Raw genomic sequence first — 11,543 nt, forward strand, 5'->3', positions numbered from 1 at the left:
GCACGAATAAAGTGACCCCCAGGGGCCTAAATGCAGATCGTGTGCCCCCGGTGCCATCGGGGCCGCTTCTCTGGTCGTTGTTCCCCCCTATGACTGTGGGGACGTCCTCCTGCTTGGCCATCCCTTTCCCGCTCTCTCCCAGGGCCCTCAACGCCGTCTGCTCTGTGCTGCAGTTTGGGACACAGCTGGGTGTCGTGGGCGGCACTGGCTGCCCCCGCGCCACACTGACAGTGTCTGTGTCCACTGCGGACACTGAGCTACGGGACATCATGGAGGTGAGAGCACCCATCACCGCCTTCTTCCGACGGCCTCGGCTGCAGATGGTCCTTATGGACCCCCAGAAAGGAGCGCAGGGCCTGCGGGATGGTAGAATGGGGTCTCAGAGACTCTGTGGCAAAGCCCAGATGCAGAGTCACTGGACACTTGTGGGCTGGCCTGCGAGTGGATAGCTGGCCATAGACAGCTGGGTGACCCGGGCCGGCCACGGGAAGTCTGTGGGCGCGGGGAGCGGGCTGGGGGCAGCCGAGCCCTCCTGGCAGGTGCTGGTCCCCCAGTGCCCGGGGCGGGGGTGAGGGGCAGGGCCTACCTAAGTAACTGCCCGTAGAGGACTTGGGTGAGATCGGTCCTTGGATAGAGGCTGGGCGCCGAGCACTCTCCTTCAGCTGCCAAGTCGGCCAAAAGCAGAGTGCGCACTGTTTGGCCTGTTGCTGGTATTTATAGCCCTGCAACCTGTGAGCGAACAATGGGCTTGCGTTTGCGGGACGCAATAAAGAGGTTAGCGAGGGGTGGCGCATGCGCAGAGTACACGTCACGCCCTGGGGCGCACAGGTGAGGATACGCGCCTGGACCGTCTAGCGCTTCTGAATCTCCCGGGGTCTGAGGGTTGGAGGTGTTTGCCTTGAGGGTGATGAGCTTCCTGGCAGGACAGCTGGCCCTTCTCCCCTGGCCTGGCCCCAGTGCTGTCGGGGGAACTAACTGTACTGGACGGGGTCCCTGCCCAGCAAAGCGGAGCAAGGTTGCTGGCTGTGCAGCTCCCACAAGAGGCGGCAGCTTTGGCAGCAGCGCCTCTGCGTCCTCCTGCCCTTTCCCCTGGCGGCACTGGAGGGGAGAGCCGCTAAGAACGGAAGTGCCCACACCACCCAGATCCTGCTGGGGTGACACCTGAAGTGGTGGCCAGGGCTGGCTGAGAGGGCCATACTTACCATATGACCCAAAAGCCCACTCCTAGGCAATTAACCTAGAGAAAATCTTTTCACAAAACAGGTATGTGAATGTTTTAGCTATCTTGTCCACAATTCCTAAATATAGGACTATTGAGGTGATCCAATTTTCTTGAGTTTGTCATTTTTTTTTTTTTTTTTTTTTTTCTGTACGCGGGCCTCTCACTGCTGTGGCCTCTCCCGTTGCGGAGCACAGGCTCCGGACACACAGGCTCCGCGGCCATGGCTCGCGGGCCCAGCCGCTCCGCGGCATGTGGGATCTTCCGGAATAGGGGCACGAACCCGTGTCCCCTGCATCGGCAGGCGGACTCTCAACCACTGCGCCACCAGGGAAGCCCTGTCATTTTTTTAATTGTTCTTGGAATAACACTATGTACACGTACTGTTTCACAGTCTAGAGTTAATATTTTACCAATTCAATAAAATCCAGAAGCCTTACATCCATATAGATTCTTTTACCTTCCACTCTTTGTTATAGCTGTCATATGGGTCACCTTTCTATGACTTGAACGCCACCCTCTGAGACTGTGGTATCCTTCTTTCATACATATACAGGGAATTCCCTGGCGGTCCAGTGGTTAGGACTCAGCACTTTCACTGCTGGGGCCCCGGGTTCAGTCCCTGGTAGGGGAACTAAGATCCCGCAAGCCACGCAGGCACGGCCAAAAAAAAAAAAAAAAAAAAAAGTCATACATATATAAAATAATGTAAGAGGATCGTTTTTCCAGATATGTGCCATTGTTGTTGCTCTTCCTTTGTTCCTGAAGTTGCAAGCTTACTTCTTTCTTGTGTCATTTCACTTCAGCCTGAAGAAGTTCCTTTCATGTAATATTTTTAGAGCAAATTGTCTGGTGATGAATTCTCTTAGTTTTCTCTCATCTCCATCAGCCTTCGTTTTGGCTTTTGTTTGCCTTTCAGTCTTTAAGGATATCCCTGCTTTAAGGATATATAATATCCTGGTTTGGTCTTTTCCTTTAATACTTTAAAGATGTTATTCCATTCTTTTCTGGTCTCTATGTTTTCTGATGAGAAATCACAGCCCTTCAAGTTGACATTCTGTGTATATAATAGGGCGTTTTTCTTGACTGCTTTCAAAGTTATTCTTCACCTTGCCTTTTTTTTATCAGATTGTGTGTCAGGGTGTGGCTTTCTGAGCTTAGATCTGTGTCTCTAAATCACTGATGTTTTCAACAATTCTTTTCCTCATATATTTTCTTCTACACCTTTCCTTCAGACCCTCCAACGGCACAAAAGTTAGAACTTGCAATATTGTTTCACATGTCTCTGAGACTTAATTTCTGTTTTGTCATTTTTCTTGTTTGTTTTTCAGATTGTGCCATTTCTATTGATCCATAAGTTTTCTGAATCTTTCCTCTGTTTTCTCTGTTCTGTTATTTAGCCCATCCAGTGAATGTTTGCTTTTGGATATTGCATGTTAAGTTCTAAACTTTCCATTTGCTTCTTTTTCATAGTTTTTACTTCTTGTGAAGAACTTCTTTCCATTAATTTCAAGAAGATTTACCTTTACCTCATTGAGCATGGCTGTAATGGATGCTTTGTCTGCTAATTCCTCCATGTGGGTTATTTCAGGGCTGGGTCTGTTGATTGCCTTTTTCTCTTGAGAATCGGTCACATTTTCCTAGTTCTTTGTATGCTCTGTTCTGTGATTTTGGGTGGTATACTGGAAAGTTTGCTTATTATGTTTCGAGACTCTAGTTCCTATTAAAATCCTCCGGAGATTGCCACTTTTTCTTGTTCTGTTGTTTTTGTTAAGCAATTCATGAACCTATGGTCAAACAGGTATTGTGCCTCGTCTTCTGAGTTGTTCCAGTCTTGGTGCAGTTTTCAGGACACTGCTGTGCTGTTTGTGTCCACATAGTGCATGTACCACTCGGGGGTAAATTTGGGAATTGAGTGGCAGTTTATACTGTAGTTCACTTCTGCAAGCCTCTACACAAGTGCAAATGAACATATCTAGGAGACAAAAACAGACTCACAGATACAGAGAAAGGACTTACGGTTGACAAGGGGAGGGTGAGGGAGGGAAGGATTGGGGGTTTGGGATTAGAAGGTGGAAACTATTGTACATAGGATGGATAAAAATCAAGGTCCTACTGTATAGCACAGGGAACTATATTCAATATCCTGTGATAAACCATAATGGAAAATAATATGAAAAAGACTATACATGTGTATAACTGAGTCACTTTGCTGTACAGCAGAAATTAAACACAACGTTGTAAATAAGAAAAAATATAGATATATTTGAACAGGGGAATGACATGTCCCTGACGAGTTCTTTAGCATCTATAGCAAAGTTTGCAATGAACGAATTCAAATCTTTCCCTAACCCTTTCACATTTAGCTTTTAATTTATAGAACCAAAATACTGAGGAGGATGTGATTTAATGTCTAAATAATTCCCAGCCAGTAAGACTCCCTTATGCATAAATGACACATCACTAAAATGTAAAACTGTTGTGATTCAAAGGACACCATTAAGAAAGTGAAAAGACAAAAGAAAACGACCTGTTATACATCACAGAATGTCAGCTTGAAGGGCTGTGATTTCTCATCAGAAAACATAGAGACCGGAAAAGAATGGAATAACATCTTTAAAGTATTAAAGGAAAAGACCAAACCAGGATATTATATATCCTTAAAGCAGGGATATCCTTAAAGACTGAAAGGCAAACAAAAGCCAAAACGAAGGCTGATGGAGATGAGAGAAAACTAAGAGAATTCATCACCAGACAATTTGCTCTAAAAATATTACATGAAAGGAACTTCTTCAGGCTGAAGTGAAATGACACAAGAAAGAAGTAAGCTTGCAACTTCAGGAACAAAGGAAGAGCAACAACAATGGCACATATCTGGAAAAACGATCCTCTTACATTATTTTATATATGTATGACTTTTTTTTTTTTTTTTTTTTTTGGCCGTGCCTGCGTGGCTTGCGGGATCTTAGTTCCCCTACCAGGGACTGAACCCGGGGCCCCAGCAGTGAAAGTGCTGAGTCCTAACCACTGGACCGCCAGGGAATTCCCTGTATATGTATGAAAGAAGGATACCACAGTCTCAGAGGGTGGCGTTCAAGTCATAGAAAGGTGACCCATATGACAGCTATAACAAAGAGTGGAAGGTAAAAGAATCTATATGGATGTAAGGCTTCTGGATTTTATTGAATTGGTAAAATATTAACTCTAGACTGTGAAACAGTACGTGTACATAGTGTTATTCCAAGAACAATTAAAAAAATGACAGGGCTTCCCTGGTGGCGCAGTGGTTGAGAGTCCGCCTGCCGATGCAGGGGACACGGGTTCGTGCCCCTATTCCGGAAGATCCCACATGCCGCGGAGCGGCTGGGCCCGCGAGCCATGGCCGCGGAGCCTGTGTGTCCGGAGCCTGTGCTCCGCAACGGGAGAGGCCACAGCAGTGAGAGGCCCGCGTACAGAAAAAAAAAAAAAAAAAAAAAAAATGACAAACTCAAGAAAATTGGATCACCTCAATAGTCCTATATTTAGGAATTGTGGACAAGATAGCTAAAACATTCACATACCTGTTTTGTGAAAAGATTTTCTCTAGGTTAATTGCCTAGGAGTGGGCTTTTGGGTCATATGGTAAGTATGGCCCTCTCAGCCAGCCCTGGCCACCACTTCAGGTGTCACCCCAGCAGGATCTGGGTGGTGTGGGCACTTCCGTTCTTAGCGGCTCTCCCCTCCAGTGCCGCCAGGGGAAAGGGCAGGAGGACGCAGAGGCGCTGCTGCCAAAGCTGCCGCCTCTTGTGGGAGCTGCACAGCCAGCAACCTTGCTCCGCTTTGCTGGGCAGGGACCCCGTCCAGTACAGTTAGTTCCCCCGACAGCACTGGGGCCAGGCCAGGGGAGAAGGGCCAGCTGTCCTGCCAGGAAGCTCATCACCCTCAAGGCAAACACCTCCAACCCTCAGACCCCGGGAGATTCAGAAGCGCTAGACGGTCCAGGCGCGTATCCTCACCTGTGCGCCCCAGGGCGTGACGTGTACTCTGCGCATGCGCCACCCCTCGCTAACCTCTTTATTGCGTCCCGCAAACGCAAGCCCATTGTTCGCTCACAGGTTGCAGGGCTATAAATACCAGCAACAGGCCAAACAGTGCGCACTCTGCTTTTGGCCGACTTGGCAGCTGAAGGAGAGTGCTCGGCGCCCAGCCTCTATCCAAGGACCGATCTCACCCAAGTCCTCTACGGGCAGTTACTTAGGTAGGCCCTGCCCCTCACCCCCGCCCCGGGCACTGGGGGACCAGCACCTGCCAGGAGGGCTCGGCTGCCCCCAGCCCGCTCCCCGCGCCCACAGACTTCCCGTGGCCGGCCCGGGTCACCCAGCTGTCTATGGCCAGCTATCCACTCGCAGGCCAGCCCACAAGTGTCCAGTGACTCTGCATCTGGGCTTTGCCACAGAGTCTCTGAGACCCCATTCTACCATCCCGCAGGCCCTGCGCTCCTTTCTGGGGGTCCATAAGGACCATCTGCAGCCGAGGCCGTCGGAAGAAGGCGGTGATGGGTGCTCTCACCTCCATGATGTCCCGTAGCTCAGTGTCCGCAGTGGACACAGACACTGTCAGTGTGGCGCGGGGGCAGCCAGTGCCGCCCACGACACCCAGCTGTGTCCCAAACTGCAGCACAGAGCAGACGGCGTTGAGGGCCCTGGGAGAGAGCGGGAAAGGGATGGCCAAGCAGGAGGACGTCCCCACAGTCATAGGGGGGAACAACGACCAGAGAAGCGGCCCCGATGGCACCGGGGGCACACGATCTGCATTTAGGCCCCTGGGGGTCACTTTATTCGTGCCCAGGCCTGGACCTCTGCAGAGAAACCTCCACGCCAAGAGGCCAGAAGACAGTTCCAACAGGACACGCCACACCTCCTGTATGAGCTCCTGCCCTACATCACGAGCTCGTATAGCTCCACCCGAGGTTTCCCGCCCGTGAACAGTAGGAGGGGTCCCGCCATACCCCAAGGGCTGCCCCAGAAGTCCTCAAAGAAAGGGAGCGAGGAGGGCCCTCCGTCGCCCTCTGCAGCTCCGCTGGTTTCCCAGAGGAAAAGCCAGCCTGACAAGGATGCAGAGGCAACAAGAGGGCAGAAACCGGCCTGGAGGAACTGCTCCCCCACATCTGACAGTCCCAGGCCCCCAAAACGCAGGTTTCCTCTGCTGCCGCACAGGCGAGGGGAGCCTCTGAGGCTGCCCTCACCCCCTCAGCTGGGTTTCCGGGTCACCGCCGAAGACCTAGACTCGGAGAAGGAAGCGCGGCTCCGGCGCATCCTCGGAAGCCTGGCTCCTGACTGGCCCGCTCCTGCCGCTGCTGCGGCTTCCCTTCCCTGCTCCATCTCTGGGGGGCCTGATTGGCAGCAGCGAGGAACCCTGTATTTGAAACGGCAAGCTCCAGCCTTCGCCTGGGCTCCAGCACCCCCAGCTAAGCGCAGCCGCGCAGAAGCATCTTCTGGGGGTGGTTCATCTACAAATTCCACCGTGGGCACCCATGCCAGTACCCAGCTGGGTTTTGGGAGCAGAGCGGCTGCCCAAGATCTGAGCTGCATCTTTTCAGCTCTCAGAATTACGGCAGGAACCAGGGCCCCCCTCCCCTAGCACCACACACAGCAATGGGGGAAGAGTGGGCCTGAACTCCGGGGCCCTCTCCTCACCAGAGCTACCCCCATGGTGACCACGGGACCCAGCAATAAGAATAAGCTTCGGTTTGAAGACACTACTGCCCCCATCTTAAGTCACATCCCTGGGGGCACACCCAGGCAGGGCCCCCCTACTTCCAGCGGAGGGCCCAGCCCATGCCCAGCCAAGGCTGCCTTTAGGGGCGTGTTGGTTCCGGCCTCTACTCCTAGCAGCCTCACCTCCGCAGTGGGCACAGCAAGGTGCCGCCTTGCTGTTAGGGCAAGGCCCTTGGCTGGACATAAAACCACTGGGCCATCGACCAAGTCATTCTCCTCCAGGCCGAGATTCATTATTACCTTGGGGTGTAAGAGGAGAAAGTTGGCCTGAGCCAAGAAGTTCGGGGAGGGTCCTCCCAGGCTGGGCCTCGTGTGGACCCTGTTTCGATGTGAAACGGATGTCTTAGCCCTAACCTCTGTAATCCTGGAGCAAACTGGGAACCCAGAGATACAGCATTCCGTTCCCACCCCCGGCCTGCAGTCTTCCCCCCAAAGGTGGATGGTCCCAGCGGTCAGAGTCCTCAGGACAGTAAACAAGGGGCCCTAGCCTCGTCCCCTTCAGTCCTGGAACAAGGGGATACCCTTGCGTTGTCTTCATAGCTTATAATAAAGCTTTGTTCTTGTTCTTTTGCATAATCCTCACGTGTCTGTGATCTGTAGATCAAGTGTGGACAAGCACTGGCTTGTGTGAGTGGTGACATGGAAAGCCAGACCTGTTTACAGTTTCCTGTGGACCCACGCATAGGGTGTGGAGAATAGCACAATGTGATGGCTACAGGGACTGACCCCTGAATAGTAAAAGTGTGTTTTGAGTTTAAGTGATGCAGCCCAGGATAAAATGAGCCCAAGGTAGGGATAAATAGGGAGGATCATCCTTGTCTGTTGGAATTGCTACTTCTCACCCACCTCTGACTTGGAGGGGGCTAGGTCATCCCGAGTGTACAACAGGAGCCCGCACTCTACACACTAGTCTTTTCTAATGCAGCAAATCTCTTTTTTATTTTCTACTTTTTTACTTTTAGAGTCCTAGGCAAATCACCTACATACATATCTCCCCTAAAGAGTATGGGCTTGGCATCAAACTTTCTGGAATGGGTCAAACAAGGAAAGCTTTAATTCTAGGATGTGACATCTCCTGGAGCAATCTGTGACACTCTGCTTTAAAAAAAAGCAGAAGGACTCCATGAATACATCTCTTCCCTTTTCCAACAAATAAAGATGAAAGGGAACTATTTGCAGAGGAAAGAAGCAAACATTAATTTTAATTATAAAAGATTAAAAGACTTCCAGTTTGCGGCGCCTCTTGTCCCTCTGAGGGAGGCACAAGTGCAAATGAACATATCTAGGAGACAAAAACAGACTCACAGATACAGAGAAAGGACTTACGGTTGACAAGGGGAGGGTGAGGGAGGGAAGGATTGGGGGTTTGGGATTAGAAGGTGGAAACTATTGTACATAGGATGGATAAAAATCAAGGTCCTACTGTATAGCACAGGGAACTATATTCAATATCCTGTGATAAACCATAATGGAAAATAATATGAAAAAGACTATACATGTGTATAACTGAGTCACTTTGCTGTACAGCAGAAATTAAACACAACGTTGTAAATAAGAAAAAATATAGATATATTTGAACAGGGGAATGACATGTCCCTGACGAGTTCTTTAGCATCTATAGCAAAGTTTGCAATGAACGAATTCAAATCTTTCCCTAACCCTTTCACATTTAGCTTTTAATTTATAGAACCAAAATACTGAAGAGGATGTGATTTTTTTTTTTTTTTTTTTTTTTTTGCGGTATGCGGGCCTCTCACTGTTGTGGCCTCTCCCCTTGCGGAGCACAGGCTCCGGACGCGCAGGCTCAGCGGCTATGGCTCACGGGCCCAGCCGCTCCGCGGCATGTGGGATCTTCCTGGACCGGGGCACGAACCCGTGTCCCCTGCATCGGCAGGCGGACTCTCAACCACTGCGCCACCAGGGAAGCCCCGAGGATGTGATTTAATGTCTAAATAATTCCCAGCCAGTAAGACTCCCTTATGCATAAATGACACATCACTAAAATGTAAAACTGTTGTGATTCAAAGGACACCATTAAGAAAGTGAAAAGATAACTCCCAATATAAGGAAAAAATTGCAACTCATATGCCTGATAAAATTATTTGAGAATACTTAAGAACTATTACAACTCAGTTATAAAAGACATATAACCTGATTTTTTAAATGGGAAAATGAGTTGAACAGACATATCTCCTAAGAAGATAGATAAATGGCCCTTAAGCACATGAAAGGATGTAATACATTAGCCATCAGAGAAATACAAATCAATACCACAATTAGATATCATTCCACACCCATAGGATTGCTTTAATCAAAAAGACAGATGATAAGTATTGTTGAGGATGTGGAGAAATTGGAACCCTCACATACTGCTGGCAGGAATGTAAAATGGTGCAGTCACTTTGGAAAAAAAGTCTTGCAGGTGTTCAAACAGTGAAACGGAGAGTTACCATATGGCCCAGCAATTTCACTCCTGTGTATACACTCAAAAGCAATAAAAGCGTATGTTCACAGAACACCCTGTATATGAATGTTCACAGCAGCATTCCTCATAATAGCCCAAAAGTATAAAGAACCCAAACGTCCGTCAACTGAGGAATGGATAAGTAAACTGTGCTCTATCTGTACAATGGAATATTATTCAGCAATAAAGAATAAGTCAAGTACTGATACACACTACAATATGAATGGACCTTGAAAACATTACACTAAGCCAAGAAGCCTGACACAAGAGGTCATACATTGCATTATTCCATTTATATGAAATGTTCAAAATAAGTAAATCCACAGAAATAGAGAGTAAATTAGTGTTTGCCTACGCCTTAGGGGTTAGGGGAAATAGGGATTGTCTGCTAATGAGTAAGGTATTTCTTTGGGGGGAATTATGCAAAGCTTCTAAGATTGATTGTGGTGATATTGCAGCATTCTGTAAATATTCTAAAAAATGACGTATTTCACACCTTAAAGTGTGACTTGTACTGTAAGTGAACTGTATCTCAACAAAGCTGTTACAATGATTAAAAGACTGCATTACGTATTGCCAACATATAAAGTAAGCCCCCAGAAGAGAGTACAGAATCTTGTTCACTCAGTTTAAAGGACCAAAATGAGGGCAATGAAACCCAAGAGGCATTCTTTTAGTTAACGTTCAATGCACTATGACATACTGAAATACTCATGAGGATTTCCATGTTTTAATTTACCAAAAAAAAAGTCACCTAAAGTTTAATAAAACATATTCAAAAGTGTCAGAAAATAATCATCATAACTCAGGGAGAGGGTAACACAGGGAAGTTATCAAATTGAAAATAAGTGGAAAAGTTTCGATTACATGAACCTACACCCTGAATATGAAATTGGACCCAAATTCACTACTGCCATCCAAATTATTACTGACATCAAAATGATGTCAAATTAAAACAGCTCAATTAACATCTCTTTTGAAAGCACCAGTTTTTGAAAAACCAAAATATCAAGAAATAAATGTTTTGCAATCATGAAGAACTGAATCATCCAAATTTGTAGTTTTAAAAACTCAGATTACATTTTATAGGCATTGGAATGCCTCTCTTTCTCCTGGTTGGAGTAGATTCCAGGCAGTGACAGATGCTTAAGGATAAAACTCAGAAGAATCAAAAGTGTGTTAAAAAGGCTACTGTATTTGTTGACCCTGAATCTAATTCTAAACCATGTATAAAATAACAGACATAAATGCGGATCAGTGCAACCAGCAGGCAAACTAACCAATAATCATGAAAAATTCAACACTGCATGCAGTGATATTTCATGGCCATGTATCTATTAAAATTCATCAGGCTTGGAAAGATGAATGCACCTGGGTGTTCACAGCAGCACTGTTTACAGCTGCCAGGACATGGGGACAGCCTAAGTGTCTGTCTACAGATGAACAGATAAAGATGACGTGGTATGTATGTGCAGGAATACTGGAATACTACTCAGCCATAAAAAAAGAAGGAACCATTTGCAACAACATGGATGGACTTGGAGGGCATTGCGCGGGATGAAATAAGTCAGGCAGAGAAAGACAAATATATGATATCACTTAAATATGGAATCTAAAAAATACAACAAACTAGTGAATATAACACAAAAAGAAACAGAATCACAGATATAGAGAACAAATTGATGGTTACCAGTGGGAAAGGGGGGAGCAGCAAGATAGAAGTAGGGGAGTAAGAGGTACAAACTATTATGTATAAAATAAGCTACAAGGATACATTGCACAATACAGGAAATATAGGCAATATTCTAGAATAACTATAAATGGAGTATAACCTTTAAAAGTTGTGAATCACTATATTGTACACCTGTAACTTATATAATATTTATTATACATCAACTGTACTTCAATAAAAAAGTTTTTTAAAAATTTAGAAAAGTAAAATTATCAGGCTTTAATGTAGAACGTTCCACGGGCATTCAAAAACAAAGACATTTCGCATTTGTGAAAAGGTGTGTACCTGTCCTTTATACCGGTTTTTGTTCAACCCTCAGTTCGCAGGACTATCATTCACCACAATACACTCCCCTCAGCGCTTTCCGTTCAC

This window comes from Mesoplodon bidens (genome assembly GCF_964165515.1).
Source record: "Mesoplodon bidens genome assembly, chromosome: 13".
Lineage (NCBI taxonomy): Eukaryota > Metazoa > Chordata > Mammalia > Artiodactyla > Ziphiidae > Mesoplodon > Mesoplodon bidens.